The following is a 23,292-nucleotide window of genomic DNA, read 5'->3' on the forward strand; positions in this document are numbered from 1 at the left end:
TATTTATCTTCCCTTGCAGATATGAAAATGTGTTTGTCCACATACCTCCTCCACCCCTCACCCTAGCTCCCTCATCCCCCTGAATGAGACCCAAGGAAAGGTTTTTGCATTTCCCTCTGAAAACGGATGTTTGAAGACAGTCTCAGACCCTTGGGGACTTTGGATTTTGTCCAGCACTGAACAACGACAAATTTCTGACCATAAATGCCATCACAAAACAGAATTGTCACCTTCTGGCCAACCCCAAGAGGCAACACCAAAATCCCAGAGAAATGAAACATTCGCAGGCAGACAACGTGCAAATTGAAAGAAAAGAAAAGCAAGTTTGTGCAATCCTGGCACAACTCCATCCTGCCCAGCTTCGCACACCTGAGTGTGCAGAGACTGATATTATCAGACATCAGAGCATCCACAGCGAAGCCTTTGACCCCAGACCTGCGCAGCGTCCCTGCTTAAGGACATCACCAGATTTTTACTGATGTGCAATGACGAAAACAAGATCAAAATTTAAATTTACAGTTAGTGACGGGGCTACCCACTGCAAGCACCAGGAGGACAGGTCCCTCCTGATGCTGCTTCGCCACGCACAGGGCTGCCGGCCGTGGGCTATGGGCTGCTAAGGGCTACACGGGCCCGGGCTGCTCACGGCTTTAAGCAGCTGCTAATTGATCCGTGCAGTCACTGTAATTTCGGAGCCGGATATGGTGGTAAAGCAGTGGCAGAGCATTAGCTGCTTCAGGAGGAGAAATCCAAATCATGGGTTAATTAATCTTTGGGCAGCCAGCACTGAAAGCCCCACATGACCCCATAACCACTACTGAGAATTTTCCATCCTGCCCAGAAAAAAACCCCGAGGTTTTCTGTGGAAACATGCTGATTTCAGGAACACTTGATGGGAGGGAGGGTGGCTGTTTTGCTCTTTTTATTTATTTCTTTGCATTTTGCCTTCAAACCTAGGCTGAGCCATTGCATGGCTCCCTGACCTTGCCCACGCTGCACTGGACTGTCATGGCAGCCCCCCTAATAAAAAGGTGCCCAATGCAAAGTGCTGGGTATCTTTGCAATTAATTAGACTTAATGACAACCTCCAGCAGCATCAGTGCCTGCAGCCAAGTGTTGCAGGGTGTTGTATGAGCTACCACGAAGAGTTGCATCATGTGTGCAACAGGGACCCACTCCGGTCCTTCTTTCTAGTACGACTCATTTAATTATTCTAATTAAAACATGCGTTGGTAGGTGTATCTCATGGTGAGGGACTGTGTGGGGCTGAGGGGGAGTGGGCTCAGCCCCCAGCTCCTGCCCAGGGCCATGGGCTCCCAGTGTGAGCCCGAGGAGGAAGAGGAGAATGAGCAATGGAACAAGAGGACCAAAGTCCAGGGACAGTGCTGGGAAGTGACAAGCTGTAGGAAGATGACACTATTTTGTAACAACCTCCTAACCTTCGTTAATACTGCTGTCACAGCACGGATGTACTGTGTTAATTAAAATGAACGGTACATGATGGAGTGCGGAAGAGAGGTGCAATAATTCCATTATTTCTCCATCCTTGCACATCCCTGGGCTTCATCCTTGAGGAACGGGGCAAGGGATGCAGGAGATCAGGGCACCGGCACCCATCCTGCCAGGACCGGGGGTCTCCGAGCAGCCACAGGCCCACCAGCCCGCTGCCTCCTGTGCCGAAAGCAAGAAGGATACTCGGGGCTCCACAGCTGCTGATCCCCTCTGGACCCGCACTGCTGCTACAGCAAATCCCACGCGGGTCCATGGGCCACATCCACACAGGACACACCAAGGGCAAGGAGGCCCCTGGGGCCAGGAAAAGCACCCAGCGAAGAGACTGACCCTCCTCTCCCACAATTAGCAGCCACAAGCAACAGACAGGTACCAACCGATGGCAAATTAAGGGTTTTGCTCAAATGCCTCATCTGCAGAGGCTGTTCCTCCCCCCTCCCACACCTTTCCCTGCCTCCGTCCAACAGCATTCCCAAAAGACTAAACACCTTTGGTTTCCATGGTAGCCTGATTTTCAATGAGCATCCTTCAAGTCCTAACCAGAAAGAAAGTGTTTCATTAATGCATACAGGACACACTGGCATCTCCCCGGGGCGACAGTATCCTTCCCCCCAAAACTAGCACCTTCTGCCCGTGTTTTTGTTATTTCAGCAGGCTGACGGGAGCCAGCAGCCCTCACTCCCACTGGAGCTGTGGGAAGGAGCTGGCCAGGCGCTGCCACTCACCGCTGAGGATGGAGTTTGCTTGTGGCCAGGAGAGGGAATTGGGCTGCTTTTTCTTGGAGATTAAATAAATAAAGTGCTGTTGAGCGCCAGGAGGAGGCACATGGAGGCTTCCCTCCAGAGCGGCTGCCTCTCCTCCAGCCCATTGGGCAGGGGACAGTGAGACCTCCCCAGCTGTGTCCTCCCAAGCTGTCCCGGATACAAATCAGATACAAATCACCTCGTTTTAATTTGCCTGTTACCATCCGGGCTCTGCTTTCTAACACATTCAATGCATTGACATGGCTCTCCCATTTAACACAAGCCCAGCAGTTCGCACACTCGTGGTTTGCCATTTCTTTTGAGTGTAACCCCATCCAGTGGCTTTGCTGGGCAGAGGGTGTCTGGAGCTGGGAAAAAGGGAATAAATGATCCCACAGATTTGAAGCACAGCACTTCAGTCCTGCAGGATTTCATCAGAAAGTGTCCATCAAAGAGTCAAAGCACGCTCCCTACCAGCCCAGGGGTGTCTGGGGCAGGGCAAAGCTATGTGTGTTTGCTATGTGATCTCCAAATAAAGTAACTATTAAGCAGAAGAATGGATATTTTTTTGCAGGGGATGCCTGGGGGAGGATGCAGAGGACACCCCAATATTTTGGTAGCCTGAGACCCTTCAAAGATTTTTTAAAAGACTCCAGGTCACGGCGCAGCCTTGGCCCCAGCCTCTCCCAGGCCGGGGGATAATTGCCGTCCAGCCGTGACGTACCCTTTCACTGACCCCGCTGAGGTCCCAGCCACCCTCCAGGATTTGGCAAGGACAGATATATGGCTGGAACTCAGGGGGCTCCTAAAAGCAGGTCACACCAAAACAATAAAGCTTTGTTGGAGGCAAAGAGGGAATGAAGCCGCAGTCAGCCCCAAACACCGCCGCGGGATTTACTGCCTGCAGATGGGCTGGCGGTTGCAGATGATGCACCGAGCATCACCCCGGGGCAGCCCAGGGAATGGGGAGGCCACGAAAGTCTCCCCACAGCCAGGAAAACACGGTTTGGTTTTCTGCTTGCATGTGCAGCAACATCTTTAGCTGCAGCAGAGGCTCCTCTCCAGAGACCAGGATTTGGGAGGTCTCAGGTGGGGAAGGAATGGGTCCAACACTCGGCTGAGGTTCCCTGCCTGGACTCATTCTCCATCCTGCTGAGATGCCTAAATCTGGAGCTACCAGAGCTGAGCTGAGCCCCAGAGCAGGGTCTGGGCCCCCGTGGAGGTTTGCTCTCCCTCGCCACGTCACCCAACCATGAGGTGAGTCTGGCCGCGTGGATCCAAGTGTCTCAAGGGGACCTGGACCTCAGTCCACCACTGAAAGAAAACAGGGATGCTGCCATGCCAGAAGCACGTGTTTATCAGACATATTTATCCCAGAGATTAAGAAGGAGCCACAGGGACAGGATAAAGAGCTTGTCCATGCGCCAAGGGATAGGTCAAAGAGCATCAAAGGTAAACGCAGATAAAGCTGCTGCATAGGATACGGTTGAGATGAAAGGTATTATTTTTTACAAGATCACCTAATGCAAGTTAATTTTAGCATACAATGACTGCCCACTTTAGCGGCTCCTTCTCCACTTTCCTGCTGTTGAGAGGACACACAGTTCTTCACTAAGTCTCAAAAGCTTCAAACACAAAAAAAATAGCCCAAATACATTTTCACTTGCCCAGTGCCAATAATGCCATCTGCACTGCATGTGGCTTTGTAATAAAGAAAAGCATATTTTCCTAATCCTTCTGCAAAAACAGTGGGGTTTTCACAGCCAAATTTCAGACCAGCCTTGCTCCACCAGCCCAGATACAGCACAGGGTAGCCTACAAGCGCTTGCAGCAAAACCTCTGGCTCTTGCACAAGGCAGCTCTCTCTGAGGACAGAAAAACCATTAGAGCTCCCAAGAACACACTGGAAGCCAGTAACATCATTAAATGAATATTCATAAATTATTTTGCTACATAAACAATATTAATATTACACCTTCCACCTTCAAAAGCCCATCGCAGGCATGGATTCATTAAGACCCCAGACTTCCAGAAAAGATCGCTTGCAGACTTTCAGTTACATTTAAACTCGGTGACTTTATTAAACACTAGCAATATATTTATTTTAATAGAGTACAAAGCCTGGATTTGGCCACCCTAAAACACCACTCGGAGCGCCAAATCTCTGAATAACCCGATCAAACAAAGCTAATGTGTGCAATATATCTTGGGTGAGTAATATACAGCCACATTTCCTGCTCCATTTACCCAGTTTTAACTACACCTGACCTACTCTTATCCTAATAGAAAACGGCTGCTCTTCTCATTGCCCCGTCCTCCACACATGTTTTTCTGATAATGGCCAAACCTAAATCACTTCCCTTTTTCCTAAGTGCTGGGCACCAGCTGTCTTGTGACATTTAACTACAACAAGTCCTTTTTCAGGACCTCCAGGTTAGTTCCTGGGGCTCTGGACCTCTGTCCCTGTGTCCTGTCTCCATCCTGCATCTGGGCATGAGGATCTAAGGCATTAGGCTCAGTGCTGGGTCCTGCACTTGGGTCACACCAACCCCACGCAGCGCCACAGGCGTGGGGAAGAGCGGCTGGAAAGCTGCCTGGTGGAAAAGGACCTGGGGGTGCTGGTCGATAGCCGGCTGAACACGAGCCAGCAGGGTGCCCAGGTGGCCAAGACGGCCAAGGGCATCCTGGCTTGTATCCAAAGCAGTGTGGCCCGCAAGACCAGGGCAGTGACCGTCCCCCTGTACTCGGCACTGGTGAGGCTGCACCTCGAATCCTGTGTTCAGTTTTGGGTCCCTCACTGCAAGAGGGACATTGAAATGCTGAGGCGTGCCCAGAGAAGGGCAATGAGGCCGGTGAAGGGTCTGGAAGCAGCTGAGGGAACTGGGGGTGTTTAGTCTGGAGAGGAGGAGACTCAGGGGAGACCTTATCGCTCCCTACAACTACCTGACAGGGGCTGTAGGCAGGGGGGGGTCAGTCTCTTCTCCCAGGTAACAAGTGACAGAACAAGAAGAAATGGCCTCAGGTTGCACCAGGAGACGTTTAGATTGGATGTTAGGAAAAAATTATTCACTGGAACAGGCTGCCCAGGGAGGTGGTGGAGTCACTATCCCTGGAGGTATTTAAAAAGACACATAGATGTGGCACTTGGGGACATGGTTTAGTGGTAAGCTTGGCAGTGCTGGGTTAATGGTTGCACTCGATGATCTTAAAGGTCTTTTCCAACCGAAAAGCTTCTATGATCCCAGCCCCACAGGATTTCCTCGCTCAGCCTCACCCAGGAGGTATGTGGAGGAAAACCTGGGAAATGCCTGCCGCTGGCTTTGCAAGCCAACATCTCGCTGTATCAGTGAGGACGATGCGAACACACACGATGCATCAGTTTGCACTGGGGTGAAATGTTCCCCCACACCTGTATCACCTTGCAGAGCAGGTTCAGTTTTGGTAGGGAAAAAATCTGCTTCCAACAGTGTTTTCGCATCCATGGAGCTTATTTCATAGAGATCCATCAAGGTGGATTAAAGCTTCCTGAGGAGCATGTTTAAATGGCCAATTTGACCAGAAAATGTGCTCGATTCAGAAGCACTAGCTGCATTTCTCCAGTGCTGAGAAATCACAGCTATATTTCATTATTGTTACTAATTGCTATAAGGTATTATGGGGAGGCGATGGCACAGGCGGAAAGAAATATATACCATTTACAGTATATTGACCCTGGAGAAAATTTTCCAAGCTTGCTTAGGGGTGCAGAAATCGGTGCTTGGTGCAAATAAATGAGCAAAAGCATTTTCTGAAAGAATTAACGCATGGCACAAGCAAATTGCAGCAATTGTCTCTCTCCTTTCTAAGTGCTGAATTGCCTCTATAATTCCCCATCATTTAGCTGCATAAATCTTGCACAAATAAACCAGCAATTTGCATATGCACAGAAAAGAAATTATAGAAACACAAGGAAAGAAGTTATATTTTTCCTTCTCAAGCTGGAAATAAATATGCATTGCTTACTGCCTAAGCTGTGTTTGGCCCAGCTTGGAAATAAAAATTTAGAAAACCCTTTAATTTTCAATAATAAATACATATCAGAGGATGAAAAAAATAATTTGTAGCATATGGAAGCTCATAGTTTCTGGGTTGTTGCATCATGAAATGTGATGGCTGCGGCGGCAGTTGTGCGTGCAGGCAGAGGATGCAGCGTTACGGGTGGTGCCGATGCCCTTCGTGACCGTGGCCAAGGCAGGCAGCTCGCCAGTGGGGTAGCACAGCCCCACGGCTGATGGGAAGAGCAATGCTGTGGGCGTGAGCACAGACACCTCCAGTGTGGTTTGATCCAGCCCTTACTGAAATAAATGGAGAGGCTGTTGGGGAAACCAACGTCTCTTGAAGGCAACAGCCCTTTACAATTCACCTCGATTTTCAGTCCATGAAATACCTATTCGCCACAGTTTCTATAGAGGTCTTCACTACTACAGAAAGCCCAGAGTCAGGCTCAGAAGTAATTAAATTATATCTCTAAATTACTAAGCCATAACGCACTGGCTGACCTTAGACCCCACGGGTGGATAGAAGGCAGCAGTGGGCAGCAGGTGGTAGGAGTGACTCTGGCAGTCTGACTGTTCGTCGCGGTGGAGGAGCTTCCCAGAGGAGCAAAATAGCTGTTTCCGATTAACTGCCCGTGTGACTGATCTCATTCTGGAATAAGGGGGTGTTATTCCAAAACACCATAATCCTCTTCCAAATGACTTAATCGCATTTGGAATAATGTGCTTTTCTTCCAAAACATTCATATAGGGAAAAAATTGGGGGTGAAAAAAATCAATCAGAAACAGCCCTTTGGAGTAACATTTCATGCAGAAGAGCTCTCAGTGGGGACACGCAATACTGTGCTGGTTTACAAAGACTGAATCAATTACTATTTGCAGTAATTCCTGCAGGCTCGGACAGCAGTGTGACCCAGAAGCACGTGGCATCTCCTCCTTCCTTGCTTTGTCTGCAAAGCTATGGAGCTCCAAAGCAATCCTGCTACGGATATTTTTTAGCACTTGTGCTTCAAGCACCCAGCCATGTTCCTTGTGGTCCCTACGGACCATATAATGTGGCACGTCTCCACGCCCCGTGGCTGGAGTGTTGCTGCAAATCTGTTGCTCAGGGCTGTGTCAGTCAGGCCAATTCGAAAGCTAAAGGAAGGTGACGTTTTAGCCTTAGAGGTGAAATTAATTATGCTTCTATAAAGTAAAAAAATCTTTGGAAGTGGAGAGAAAGGAAAAATTAAATTTAAACCAGTAGATCTTTACCAAAGCTGCTCGTTAGCAGTTTCAGTTGGTATAACACCACTGATGTTGCTTGCAGAATAAATGCCCCTGGTTTGGAAATCTATTTGATTTGGAAGGGCCTTGCTGGAGCGACATTCACTGCCCTGCTCAGACTGTGGTGGTAACAGGTTTGGCCGGAGCTGCAGGAGCTGCGCTGCAGACAAAAGGGCCATCTAAGCTCCATGGCACTGGTGGAAAATTGGAGGAAGACTTTATTTCATCAAGGGGTCCTCCTGTGTCATCTGCTGCACCAGGTCCCCTTGATGTCACCACCACGGACCAAAGAGGTGTTTCATTTAACCCTCTCCCCAAAATCCAATTGCCAGCTGTGGCGGTGCCACCCAAGAAGACCCAGACTGTGTCCCCAGGAGAAGGTGCCCTCAACACCCACTGGCTCCCCCCCCGCAGCCCATCCCTGGCTTGCCTTTGCATTTCCCATGCTGCCAGGGCAGGAAAAGCCTCGCGTCAGGGAGGAACAAACAGCGACCTGGGATGAAAGCACAAGCTCTCACATCTTTCATCCATTAACTAATCATTCCTCCTGCACGACACACGCGCCAATTCGTCATACATGATCAATACTTTCCTTGAGGCCCCAGGATGATGAACATCTCTGCTGGTAGTCAAAGGACCTTGAGAGAACAGGGGCAGCTCCCCCAGGCACAGGTCAAAGAGCCAAGACTGAAGCACTGTGTAAGATGATCTGTGGTCCCAAGATCTCTCCACAAGGCACAGAGAAATACTTTTGGCTAGAAAGCTTCTCCAGCAACATGAGGGAAGATTTGAGATCATCCAGAGGCTGGAAGCTGATGCTGGATCAAGAGGACCTGGATTTTGTGTGCCAGGCTGGAGCAAAAGGCTGTGACAGCCGCCTGCAAAAGGGCAACGTGGTTTCCCACCCCATGCTCTTGCTCTGGGCTTAGGGTCATCTCACGGCATCGCTTTGGGTGCAGAGATGGAGTAAGAGACTGTGATGTCCACCCTCGTGTGCTCATAAAGACCATGAGCCCCACAGGCTCCTGCACGGGTGCAGTCCCATGCCCAGCCTAAGGTCATAAAATGAGTCTGTGGCAGGGTAAGGACCAGCTTTCAGCCTCTCCAAATCACTATGTTTGTGTTCATTTCAGCAACCCAGCAGGACCCAGGGGCTGCCCTCCTCCTGCATAAGGAATTTCTGTCTTCAGCCACAGCTCTCTCCCTTGCCCATTTCCAGCAATGTCAGCAGGAAAATAAAACCCGGTCCCCCTTCATATGCAATGCAATGCAAACAAGGCTCAGCACTGCGGGCTGCACGTGGACTAGGATGCACAGGGTTTACTTTTCTCAGAAGCGGGGAAAAAGAAAGATAGCTAAAGCAGCATCTCCACCTTCAGACTGAAACCCAACCCTTTAGGACAGATGTTTGTCCTGCAGAGCTCCAAGTTTTGCCCCAAAAATGATAATTAAAAGAAATGTTGAGAACCAGGAAAGCTCCTACAGTAGTTGCCTGTGTGATTTAGGTTAAAAATAATTGCTGTCAAGACTTATCTGCCTGACATAAGTAATTAGATAACAGAGTACTTATAAGCTGTCATTTCCTATGAGCATATTTTAACATGGCCTTTATAATTTGACCTTTATATCTGCAGCGACTTCATCCACTCCCTGCTCCTGTGATGGATTTATTTTTGAAGATTGGACGCTTGCTTGCCAGTCCTCAGGCAAAGATGCTGCACAGGAGACATATTACAGACCCAGCAGTTTCTGCAGCAAGGAGAGATCCTTCTCCCAGCTGCTCGTGGCTCTGCTGGTGACAGATGTGACAGACCCAGACCCTGCTGCAGCTCCACCAAAATTAATCTACAGTTTGCACCAAGAGAAATTACTGATGGGCTCGCAAAAAGGTTGGGCAGTGTAGAACTGGTGGGACATGGCAACATGGCACTGGAAGTGAATGGGTCTTATGGAATGAGATACATGAATACATCTCCTATATTCATACTGTCCCCCAAAAAGTATTCATACTTTTCCCCAAAAAACTGGAGAAACCTGAAGATCCCTTCTTGCACATCTCAAAGAGCAGATGTGCTTCCTGACTTACGGGGGATGCACCTCCCTGCCTCCCAACACCTGGAGGAGGCCGAAAGCAGAATGTCGAGAAGGAAAAGGACCCGAGAGATTTAGATCACCGTCACTATTTTCAGACATGAAAACAGCTACAGGGAAACACTGAAGCCCATGTACAACAAACCCTACAGATGCGCAGCAGGGACTGGAGTCCTTCATGGCTGAACAGCTCTGAGTAAATAAAAAATCAAATATCTAAGACAACATAGAAAACTTTCCTTCCTTTTTTATGAATTCCAGACTTGCGTAGGCTCCCTCTTCCCATAGACATCCCTTGAGAAGCAATTTGACTTTGCTGGAGTTGTCAGATTTCTAAAATAAGAAATTTCATTTTTACACCTCACTCAATATTTTTTATCAAATCTTCCTTCTTTTTAAAAAACATTTTCAAACCCCCCTCATGACTGATGGATTTTTTTCTTTTATTGTCGTAACTTCCTTAATGACATAAACCCCTAAATTTGAAGAGTAAGCAGGGATTTCTAAAAGGATAGGGTTTGTATTTACTGCAGTGGTGTCTAGGAGGCTGCTGCTAGACAATATTTCCTTGCATCTTAAAAATCTACATGTCAGCCACGAGGCATGAACCTCTACAGGAAACCAGCCAATGCATTGCCATTTTCAGATCTGGTACTGAAAAATACATTCTCTGTTTATTTGTTGTACCACTTAAAGAGAGTCACAGAAAGACTAAAACAAGCCCCCCACAATTAAAGAACAAACCACACGAGAAAACCCACACTGCCACCACGCAAAGGGCTCCAAGGCTTTCATGTCTGAGGTGTAGTAATGCAAAATATTGTTATAAATAATAAACTCCAACTTAGGCAGGATACAAAACTGCTCTTCAAGGAAATGTGGATCCTAATAACCTTTTCTGGTTCCCTGGAGCCTGACCTCCACCGTGTATTATTAAGCTTCCTCTCTGCAAGGCTCCTCTTTAATCCCAGGCATAGGAAGACCTGGGTCTCTTTAAAGACAGAGGTGGTTTTTATCTGAGTTAGGGATGTTTGTTATTGATTTTATTTATTCATGGGAAATCAGCAGCGCTGTGTTACCGCAATTTGCTGTGAGAAAGAAAAGGCAATGGATTAACAACTCAAGAGCAAGAAGGCCACCAAGCAGCCATCAATGCAGCGACTGTTTTTCCTCACAAAGTTGTCAAACAAAGGTGACAACATTTACACATGCAATTTTTGAGGGCCGATGCTGCTGCACCCAGGCACGTGACAAGCACCAAGCAGTCTCGTCCTAGCTGCGCTCAGCATCTCCACAGGGTCTCAGTTAAATGTGCTTTGCATCAGGCTCCTCTGACTCCCACCAAGATTCACCTCCCAGCTTGGCCACTGAGATGCTTTTCAGGGGGTTTGCCACGGCACCCCTGGGTCCCTCTCTTGCTCTGTACCCAACGAGGCAAGGCTAAGGATTTCAGTGCTCCTGTCTGGGAGCTGGGGCATGTGGCTGGGGTGGCTGCCCTGGGAGGGAAAGAGAGTGGGGGGCAGGACAGAACTACTCCTGTCATGAGCTGTAGAGGGCTCAGCGTGGGCAAGGTTGCTGGTTTTCACATTTCCTCAGCCACAATAAGCAGCAAATATTCCCTCTAGAGCCCCTTTGCCAAAGCAGAGCTTCCCAGGGTCATTTAAAGGGCCTGAAACATTAGGCCCTACAGTGGCTTTAACATTTTCAAAGCCATTATGCATCTCCAAGGATGGAAATCTCTATTTTATGAAACATGAAAGCTTTAGAGAGCTCTGTCCCTCCTCTCACACAGATCAAGTGAGACACTGGGGCCAGATTATCCTGGGAGAAGGATACATAGAGGCTGTCTTCTTTGGGGGATCAGGCTGGAAATTCTGGAAGCTGCCAGCCAGGTACACTTTCTGCTGAGATTCCACAAATTATGAAGCAGAACAATAAAGCTGAACCTCACCTTGGCTGGCAATGATGGGAGCTCTCCTGCCCAGCTCCTCTAGCACTCCACACTTAAGGGGTATGTGGAAAACCCAATGGGGCAATTCATCCCTTGACACAGACAGGACAGGTCTTTGATTGAAAAGATGCTGTATCACCCACGCAAACCAGCCTCTCCACCAAGTGCTGCCTTCCTGCCACATCCTGACCAAGCCCACCGTATATTTGCTGTGGTTGCTGGCTGGTAGCTCAAGGTGGGTTTGATGAGCTGAGAAAGACCATCAGTCCCATATAAAAGCTGGGGCTGCGTTAGATCTTCATTTGCTTTCAGAGGAAACAGCTGCTGCAAAACGAAGCTGTTTCCCATCAGGTAGACAAAGCTAAGGGTCTCTTCCGAGTTCGCCAGGAGTTTGTTTCATCTGCGAGTTTGTCTCTTTTCAGGGGAGGCAGAATAGCTCTTAATAGGATTTCAGGACCAGTTTATCTATCAAGGACAAAATCCCACAATGAGACAACATCACGGAGAGATTATCCTGTGTTCTCAGAAGAAGAGCTCACAAGATTATCCCAAAATGCTGCTTGTTTATGTTGAGCTAATGACAGATAATTGGTAACCCCCTTTGCATAGCTGGGTGACCCAGTGAGCGCTCAGAAAGTAGAAAAGCAGCAACATTTCCAAAGGGAAGGAATCCAAGGTCTGATATGGACTTGATCTGAAAGCAAAACTTCTGGAAAGGATCAGGGCAAGGCCATGAATTTATGAAGTAGTTGTTCGGCTGACTCTAATTTTTAAAGCATTATTATCCTTTTAGCGGGGCTGTCGGGTAGATGGAAGCCAGAGCTGGCGTGATGAAGAGCAGCTGAATAGCAATTCGCAGCAATTCCTGCCTTCCACATTTCTTTTTTGCAGAGTGGCAAGCCAAATTGCTTGTAAACAGCTTACTGCAGCCCAAAATGCTGCAAAAGGGAAATTTCTGGGCTCGTGGTGTCAGGAATGAAGAGGAGGAATGAAAAAGGAAGAGAAACACTAATGACAAGTCCTGAGATCCACTGATGTTTGAAAGCCCAAAGCTAGACAGGAACATTCAAATCTTCAAATCCTTGGAGATTCCTGCTAGATTGACCCAAACAGGGCAAAACCAAAGAGCCATTTCTGCAGATTTAAATGCACTCCATGTGCCCTTGCAGCAAATCCTCACCTTGCTCACAACACTGTGATCTGCATTTCTCCTGCACTACGTACGTGCAAAAGCATCTCTGCCAGATGCTGCATCTCTCTAACCTGCCAGGCGCTCATATGCCACCTTCCAAGTAATGCAATCAAAACAATCCAGCTAAAAGCATTTCATCTGGCCTAGACTGACATGAATTGTTTCTAATAAAACTAAAGCTCTGTGGGACAACTAATGGGTGCTTATTAGTACAGGCAATGGACTATTCAATCAACCATATAGGGAAAGTAATGGGGATTGATGGCCAAAATACAAGATGAGGACTTATCTCTTTAAATAAATAGCTGATGGGCTGGTGATTGAATTAATCTTAGGTTTCTATGGAGAAAGTTTATACCTAGCTAATAAAGAGAAAAACAAAATGTGTGGAAAGTAGCATCAATGGGTCCCTGGAGGTTTTAATATCATTGCTTTTGCAGCCATGGCAGCAGGTGGGTTTCCAGAGATGCCCATCTTTCCAACCAGCACTGGTTTGTGAGAGGGTTGGCAGGTGGTGTAACCCAGACATTGCAAGAAAGCAGCTGGAAAACCTCTCCTAACTATTTTAGGACTCTGACTGTTCTTTTCGTTTTCACTTGCAACTGTCCTGGGAGTCACTACCACAACTTTTGCATGGGAATCATGAGCAGAAGGCTCTGGAGACTCGCTGGCACGCAGCGTGCTGCAAGGGCAGCCTGGGGAAGGCAAGCTTTAACTTTGCTTCATTTCAGAAGTCAAAGTCTGATATGTGCAGTCTGGGAGTGGGGCAATATGCCCTTCGCAGGCAGCACTTCTAACTTGCTTTCTGTGCTGCAGTGGTTTGCACAAGACTTCAGACCTTGGTCGATTCCCTTCAACTCAGATATCTCACATCTAACGTGGACCAGTCCCTGAGCACAACGGAGGCTGCAGAGCACACCAGGAACATTCTGCAAGCTTCTCTATTGATTTACTCTTCTCTGAGCATCACCATCATCTTCCTCTGGGGAGAGGGTTCAGGTCTGGATGAACCTTTGCACTCACTCAGCATGGCCCTTTTTTTTAACCACCTTGCAGACAATCTTACCTTTCCCTGCTTCATCTCCTCCTTTCAGCAAAAGCTTCCCAAGATTTTTCCAAAACCCAAGAATTTTCTACCTTTGTCCTCAAGCTCATGGAAAAATGGAGTGATTTGCAGAGTTGAAGGAAGGGCACATGCACCTCCAGGGCTCCCAAGTCATTCTTCCCTGCAGCAAACTATTCCTTGATCTCCACCCTCCCATTTCCTTCCCTTTGAAAGGCCTCCGGCCGGATCACAGATGGCAATTCCTATGTGACAGATCCTAATGTCATTATTGATGACAGACCAGATGTCCAGGAAGGCATATTGCTCCTTTGAATCCAAAATTCATCAAGAGCCTCACCTTTGTAGTTTAGGGTGAGTGTAAAGATATCTTCATGGGAAGGGGAGGGTGGGACACATTTTTTTTCCCCTCTTGCCTTATTTTTTTCTTTTCCTTTGAGGAGGGGGAGAGCTTCACACAGCATGGCTGGGAGCAACTGAACCCAACACCAAACGGGTCCTGTTCTGAACCAGCAGCATCATTTAAATGCTACAAAAATCTCTCCTGAACTTTACAAGGACGTGGGAAAAGATGCGCTTTATGCGATAAGATATGTATGAGCCTCGAGCCGTTACAGCATGCTGCCCCTGCTCATTGCTACATCTTAGGTACCTAATTCCTAGTCAAGAAGAAGAAATAATTCCTATTTTGGGTTACAGAACAATCTTGACTCCTAATGTATCAGTCTGTCTCCCAGTACTTGACAATACCTGACTGCTCTCAGTTGGATGTAAATCAGATCTAATACTCACTTGCAGACATTGATTATGCCAGTGCAAAGCTGCTCAGAGAGAGACTCAACCTACATAATCACCCAGCATCTTCTTTCTTCTTTAAATCACACATATGCAGTTGTTGTGAAGGTGCAGGCTACTGACCTGGCTCATTTTGTCTTTGCCTGTCAGCTAAATACAGCATATTTTTCCTATAGATTAAGTGCCATATAGCTCTCCTGCTATAGGGCATGGCAGTCAGATAAAAAGGAAACTACATGGGATCAGCCATAAGTGGGAGATACGGTACAGACCGCAGCTAGTTAGCACCAGATAAAAAAAACCCACAGGTGACTTGTTTCCACTAACATTTTAAAGTGAGAGCTCTCACGCTCGTTATCTCTCTTGGAGACAGGGAAAAAAAATCCCAACAGCCTTTGTGGCAGTGAAGACAAAGCTTTGCTCGGTGGGAGATGTCCTATATGGCATAATGTATGCCGGGAGCAATCCTGTTGTTTTATGGGCCCGGTTAGTGTGAAGTGCAAAACAGGCTTGGGGCTGAAGCTGCATTATTCATAGGGGAGCTTATATATTTCAGTGTGAGGCTGAGGTAGGGAACAACATAACAATAGCGTACATCCCCTTTCTTCCCCTAAAATCATTGTTTGTGTTCAAGGCAGCAAGTGGGGAATATTCTTTTCCTTTAAATGTAGTGCCATGCACTGACAGATCCCAGGGAAAAGCAGGATTACAGCCAGGCAAACCCAACAGTCCCTCAAGAGGGAGAGGGAATCGCCTCATCACCTCCCAGCTCCCAAGGAAATATCAGTCCTGTCTTCAGAAAAGGAACAACTCAGCACCTGGCATCTATTTTCAGAGGCAAGTCATCAGTTCTGTTGTGCTTGAAGAGGACAAATCAGCAGGTGGGCACACAGACAAGGAAAGTTTCTTGCAGTTTTTCCCCTCTGAAGCAGCAGACTTATTTCCACGCCACTCTCCAGTAACACTCCAGTGTATGACTGACTTGATGGCAGGCAACGGCCAGTTTGCAGCAGGGCAGTGGGAAGCTGCCTTACAACCCTAAGCTGCAATATCTGGGGCAATGCGGCCTGGTCCCTCTGTGCAGATGCACTGCTGCCATCAGCCGGCAACTGGAAACCAGCACAGGGCACGATCCGCTCCCTGGAACAGGGAGAGCTAAAACAGGCACAACACATGCCGCTTACGCCAAACCCTCCTTTTGCTGTTTTCACTCCACAGAGGCATCCTTCGGCGCAAAAAAGGGCAACGCAGCAGATGGGATGCTCAGACGCAGAGGAAGGCTGGACCTCTCCAAGCAAAACTTGCCTTTAAGTGCTACTTTATCCTCTCCAACACCATGGAGCCAAGCATCGCAGAAGCTTAGGTCAGGCCTCTCTGGGTCCCAGGCTGGTTATTTTGGAGCTCAGCAGAAGTGGGATTCCTCAGGCAGCTCCCTACATACTGTTCATGCGGTGCTGAAATTGCACACCCCATTCGATACACAGAGCACACAGTCCTGAGAAGCAAGAAGGCTCATCCATCATCACCAGTTCATGAATCTTTCTTTCAGACTTTTTTTGAGTCATTCACATTCTGATCTCCAGTTCCCCTCCTCTGCCACTTCCTGACAAGGCCCCCAGGACCCCGCTGCCCCCAGGAGCTGGTGGCACTGAGTTGCCTCTTGCACAGGTTGTGCCAAGTGAAATTGTGTCTGTGCAGCGGTTCCCTGACCTCCTGCTGGGCACATTGCCGCCAATCTCACAGCTCATTGCCTGCCCTCACCTCTAAAGCAAAAGGTGTCGTAGCCTTCCTGCAATACACATCTGTCATACCCTGGTTTGAATCATGAAAAAATGTATAAAAGAAGATGACAGGTGGTTTAAAAGGGAAGGAAAAACTGACTGCAAAAATGCTATGGGCAGAGCCTTAATGTTCCCCAAGTTAGAGCGCAGTCATTTCTAGGTAGCGGTGTGTGACTGGCTCCATCTCCAAATCCCACTCTGTCCCTGAAGGGGCTCTGGGCACATTCAGGTGGGAGGTGCAGAGGGGAGGACTGGGAGCTTCAGCCCATCTGCCCACTGTGCCAGCCCACTGCCCAGCGCAGGCTGGCACCTCCAGATGATGGTGCTCCCTGTGCTGACTGGCCGGCAGACGAGCACATGTCCCACCACTGACTGCACTGAGACCTTCAGCTCCGAATGGAGGCAGTCCAGACTGCCCTTCTGGGCTCAAGCCCCCATTTCTTAGGTGTGCGGTCCCCTAGCAGACAGCCTGGGTCTTGTGATTTCTCCCTGCAGCTCTAGTCTGGTGTTGAGAGTCTCGTGCAGAGCAAGGTTTGGCCGAACTTCAGATAACCAGTTATTTTAAATAACATGAGTTCAGCCAGAGCTACGTGAGATTCCAGACCTTTCTCACTTCTGTTTCCCTTCCTGCAAAACACCCCACAAAGATAATCTTGGCAGATATCTCTTGTATGAGATAAAGCAGAACCAGCTCCCCAGAGCTGACACAGCTGAAGTGCAATAAAACCCCCATTTCTGCTCTTTTGGGAACCGTCAGAAACTCAAGTGACTTCCCCAGTAGTGAGAAACCACAAGTTTTTCAGTTCTCATGTTTAATTTCTGTTTCTCTCATGTTCCTTCTCAGCTCAGATCGAGGTTCGTATCCAGAAATTCAGATTTCATAGCCAGAAAACCTTATGATAGTCCACTGTAAGTGCTTGCTGTGAGCTCAGTTTATTTGCGACCCGTTATATGAGCTATGTCTCCTAACCGGAGTCACTTGCATTCAGCCACTTCCAAAACAAAGCTGTACTTTCCTTTGGAATCAGGCCTCTGAAGTAGGGGACACACAGGGCCTCAAATATTTCTGAGATAACAGCTCTTTCTGATTTGTGTCAGGGTCACTGAAAAACAATACTTGGATAAAAATACCCTGGGGTGGTCTGCAACACCCCCTGTTTGGGGCGCTGGGCAGCATCACACTTAGAGGACAGGCAGGGTGGCCGTGAGCCCCCTTTCCAACCCCCAGCCCTGGAGCTGCAAAGCTGTGTTTCCCATATGGGCACCTGCAGCACGCAGGGTCTCCTGGGCATAGACAAGTCCTTGCCACGTCTCTTTGCCTCGGTTGCAAGCAGGAGCAGGTGAAGGAACAGCATTTAGAGTTGTCCCCATGTTGCCAAGAGTAGGCTGGAGGGGCAAGTTAGGCAAGCTTCAAAAGCACCTTTGTGTCACTATATACCACAAGCCATTTTTATGGGATGAGGAAATCTGGCCCATAACGCTGCCACCTCATGCCATAGTGTGACGATACTAAAGAGCGATGTATGGAGCTACCTGTCTCTGGCCAATGAAGCAGTCAGAACAGCACTTTACCAGGAGACATTGCTGCCTCCAGGACAATTGTTGCACATCCACAGGTCCCTTCCCACAGGATTGATACAACTACTGGAAGACCTTTTGTTTAGATTGCCTGCTAAGTAGCAGGCACAGCTCATCTTGCATTTCTGAAAGACGGAGAACACACTACAGTGCAGGGCTGGGCACGAACTGCACGTGTCCCATCCCAGAGCACTCAGCTTCCTCCAGCAAGAGCATTCCCAAAAGCCACATTGTGATGCAGCCCCTGTGCTGCCCTGGGTATGCCAATACTGGCCAGCTAGCTACCAGATCATATTATTTATCTCCTTGGAAAAGTTGCAAAGCCCTCATTTGCGAACAAGAGAAGAAGCAATAGGTTCCTCCTTTGCTGCAGGGGTTTGGTGGTAGGTGACAGCAGCTGGGCAGCCCTGCAGACCCGCATTCTCCCTGTGCTCAGCACACAGGTGCAGCGCAGACATCAAGGTGCTGCCATCCCCAACTCCAGCCAAAGCTGACCCAGAGGCTTGCTCCTGACCTGGCTTGGATTGAAGCTTGTGACCTAGAGGTGAACTGCTCTACATCCCATATCCAGTCTCCCACTGAGTTTATTTTCTAGTGTGGCAGATCAAAGACTGCCGTAAGGAGCAAATCTATCAAAGGCTCAGCACCCTAAGATAGATCCAGCTTGCTTTCATGTTTACTTTTAACAAGCATATTCCTTCCTATTGTTCAGCAATTGCTTTAAAATGGATAATTACCAGATTTCCCTATTAATGGAAAAAAATCAGGCAATCCTAAATCTTAAAACTTGCTACTATCTGTGCACTGCATGTATCATATTAGGGAAAAAACTGTATGGAGCAAAGTTACTACACAGTGACCATGTCTCGGCTCAGCAGCTGGTTTTAATTTCAGCAGAAGATCCCCTCTGCTTCCCAGCAATGCCACCAGCCCTGCTCTTCCCACTTCTCTGTAAGCACTGCAAAGCTCCAGCATCAGCCTAACACATCACACTTGCTTTAGTGGAGTTGTTCCTGAATTCCACTTGAATAATTGAAAAGGGCTTTTCTGTCTGCTTGATCATAGATAGACACAAGCCATCAGAAACCTCTGGGAAATCTAGTAAGAATTAATTGACAGCACTTTGTATCCTCCAACATGTTTGGAAGTGAAAACTTCCTTCACTTCCCCTATATAGTGACCTGCACAAAGCTGAACATGGACTCAAATGACTGATGGACATGCCACTTTTCAAGTCCTGATACCTTCCTTGCTGCACAAAGAGCAATAGAATAAGGCAACATGGGCCAAAAGGTAAGACTCAGTCCTGTGGTTAAAGCAGCACTGGCACTCAGGAAATCTGGGGTGAGATTCTGGCCCTTTCCCCCAGAATGGGTTGGAATCAACCATAGCCTTGAGGACTAATCTGAGTTTTGTTACAGCCTATGAATGGCTCTGGGTAAATTGCTTAACCAACCTCATTTCCCACTCCCTGTGCTAGCTCGGATACTCGTGCCCGTTTTTCTGGGTTGTTGCATGAATTATTTGGTATTTGGGAAGCTCTTACATCCATGTAACTGGCATGTAACAATTAAATGTGCTCCTGCTTTTGGATTAGAACTCCAACAATTCAGAGCTGAGCACATTTTGTTTTGATTTTCTTATGACTATATGAATTCACTGAGACAAGTGACAGAGAAATATGATTCATCGTATTCATATGACTTATTTCCAGAGCAGTTCTTACTTTTATCTGAGCAATTGGAAAAATGTTAAAGGCAAGACTATTTTAGCCACCTGACTTAAGAAGGTTGCTTTATTCCACATTTCTGTTTTCAATAAATATCTCACGACAAAAACATCCCCTGCAGCATATATACGCAAAGGACAAAAAGGCGTTAAATCCTAAGGGGGGGTGGCAGGAAGAGATAAATAGTTTACTTCTATTATCTTTACCATATGTTCTATTCCAACTGGATACACATAAACAGCATGTAATCTTCAAGCTCAGCTTTAGACTCTTTGAAGTGACCTGACCATACTACTGATTTATTTCAAACTAACCTTTCTCTTTGAACCCTAGGTCAAGGTTAATTCTATAATAAAACATACCTTATACAGCTGGCTTTTCCAGTAGGGCTAGCAAGTAACGAAGCCCTCAGTCACAAGCATTTGTTTCACTGAGTGTAGTATTGTATTTCTATTTTCCCTTCCCTGTATTAATTTCCTTCACAGACCCTAGTTAAGGGGGAAAAAAAAATCTCTTTTCCGGTCCATGAGATCAATTTTAAATACACTGGAATTAAATGAAGACATTTAAGCCACATTTCTTTGCTGAAATGCATTCACTAACACCATAAACTATTTTTATTACAGTCTATGTTAAATAGTCAGATCTTCAATTTCATAAGAAGTCGTATAGCTACGTTATTCAAACTCCTCCACCAGCAATGACCCTTTCAGAACCTTTTACAAAACCATCTTTGTATCAAATCGTAGCAAACCACCAAGGACAGCTTTTCTATCTAGGAAAATAAAATTGGAAAAAAGAAATACATTTGAAGGGCACTTCTCAAAAAACCAAGAGAGCTCTTTCTAAGTGCCCCCAGCCAGTCTTGCCTGCCTGTAGGTATCACAGAGTAGAAGCACTCCAAGCAGGAGTGCAAAAGTGTGCAAACTAGTTTGGCACTGTGGGATGCAGTCGTTAAGAGACCCTGAGGTGCACAACATATTGTTCAAAGACTGCTCATCGGGTCATTTTTAAGAGGACTGGAAAGCTGCTTTTGAATCTCAGCCTCCAGCCCACGGCACATACTCACAGCACTTAATTAAAAAGCAGCAATGCACAAGCTAAAACAGCAGCTGTTACATATTTCTTCTGGCTCCAAAGCCTTGCCAACATGGTGCCTGTTAGAGCTGTAGGGAGAGGGATGAGATGAGAACTTCTGGGTTTGGGGCTTCCACAAGGCACAGGCTGGAAGACCTTATCTGCTGTAGCTAACACCAGGGGGGAATTGTGCTTCCCCTCCAAATGAATGATGACTTTATCCTGGCTTATCCTCACACATTTTGCAGGACTGAGTCTACAGAGGGTTGGTGTTCAGCATCGCCAGCACAGAAAGGTGCAGCTCCCTTAAAACCGTCACCAAAAGCCCTCAGTACTTCATCTCCGGCTCAGGGGCCGCTTTGTAAAACAGGGCTTTAGTCTAGTGTCAGATGAGTTTGACCAGAGAGCACTCTCAGTCAGCCCTGATACAGCAAACTTGTTAGCTCATCAATATCTGTCATTGCCTAACGCAGCTGAGCTTGCCATAATGGGAGCACCATCCATTTGAAATCCCAACGGTAGGCATCAGTTTTGGATCAATGCTTTTAGAATCTCCATTAACTATTATGATGCCAGCAATGTTTTAGACCTATTTTGGGTTAATTTCTTTATGCCAGGACAAGTCCACAAATGGTCCTCACTTCACTTGGAGAGACAGACTCTCCTACAGTAATATAAAAAGTGGCAGCACAGTGAGCCCAGCATCTCCAGGACTGACATGGTTCCAAGGAAACCCGTTTCCCTCCAGCTCTCCTGTCACATTTCACCATGCTGTCTTTCTCTTTTAGCTTCTCCTCAGAGAGTATTGCCTGTCCCCACTCCGTAAATCACATGCCAGGAAGCCCCACTCCCCACAGCGGAGCCCGCAGCTGGCAGTGCCGTACACGTCCTGCCCATACTCTGCCACAAAATCACAGCACCAGGCATGCTGTGAGAGAAACGATACAGCATGCTGCCTGTTACCTAACAGTCCTGAACAGGAGACCAACACACCTTTTGCTACACAAATTGTCTTTGCCCGTCCCAGGGACATCAGAGGTAATACTCTTCCTCTCTTTACCACAGTAAGTGGTACTTTAAATGAGGGCACTGAAATTAGAGCAATTCAGAAGCTCAACATAGCAATGTAAAATTCCACCCAAATGCATTGAAAGAGATATCTCTACCATTTTCTAATATTGTTCTTTAACAGATGCCAAAAATTATTACATCTAATGATTTATTAGTGAATGAAATCAGCCAATTAGCCAAGGACTGATTTTCAAAGGGATCGCACAGAACAATTTAATATAATGCAAGATAATAAACATGTCCTGAGCTGAATCACTGAATGATGTTGCTAACAGCCTGTCAGAGATATCAGATATTTACAGCTGAACAAGGCACCACATCAGATAAAGTAAAATACATCCTCTCAAGGATACAGAAATATGGAAAGGAATCTCTCCGGCTGCATTTCAAGTCTGGGTAATTTCCATAACTCCTGAGAAAAAGCTTTGTGTGATGTTAGACCTCTTCTTAAAAGTCACCCATCTATGCTGCTGGCATGCAGGAGACCCTCTGGACCACATGCAGCATGGCTCTTACCTGGTCTAAGAAAGCCAACAGCACAAAACACAGTGGGGAATTGGAACGTGCTGGTTGTGACACTCAGACAAATCTATCAGTATGCGAAGTTCCACAAAGAACTGACAAATCTAGATTTCAAGGTTTCATCCAAAACCTGCACAATAATAAAACACTACCAATATGTCAAAAAGGACCTCCCAGGCTGGATTACATTTTAAAGATAAAAACATGTATAGGTACCTAGTAAATTGGGTTACATAAACCAAAGGTACCTTCAAAATAGTTTTGTCTACATGTTGCCATTAAATCTGTCAGACCCAAGCAAGTGCTAGAATTGATGGCTTCATATTGCAGGCTTGTTCATGCAGCTGTTATTGAAAGATGCTTTTCTGATAAAACAGCAAGGAAACAAACCTACAACTCAATTTGATTTATGAACGTCATTGTGAAATCATTTTCAATTTCATGTAACTGCACAGCCTGGGATCTATCTGGTTCTATCCAGAATTAAAAAACCTCTTCATACTCCCAAGCCATTCAAGTGGGTGAATACGAATATGAACTCTGCACTTGGGAATGAAGTTCACATTTTGTTTGCTTTGGTACCAGTTTGCTCTTAGTATTTAATAAGGCTAGTGCTCCTGTTTGCTTAAGTAATGCTGCAGATTGCATCCCCAGCAGCATCTAGACATCCAGTTGCGAGATAAGAGCCCAGTAACAGGTATCCACAAGTGACCTTAACATTTTTCTGACCATCTGCAACAGTCTACATGTGCGGCACCCGCATCAGTTACTCCATGGATACGTGCAATATCCCCCCAAACGAAGAAACCAAGAAAGGTGTTAGAAGACATCTAGTATGGCTATACATTTCCAAAACTGATCAGTCTAAGTAACTTGCACTCAGGAGA

This window comes from Falco cherrug, chromosome 7, assembly GCF_023634085.1.
Source record: "Falco cherrug isolate bFalChe1 chromosome 7, bFalChe1.pri, whole genome shotgun sequence".
NCBI classification, from domain to species: Eukaryota; Metazoa; Chordata; class Aves; order Falconiformes; family Falconidae; genus Falco; species Falco cherrug.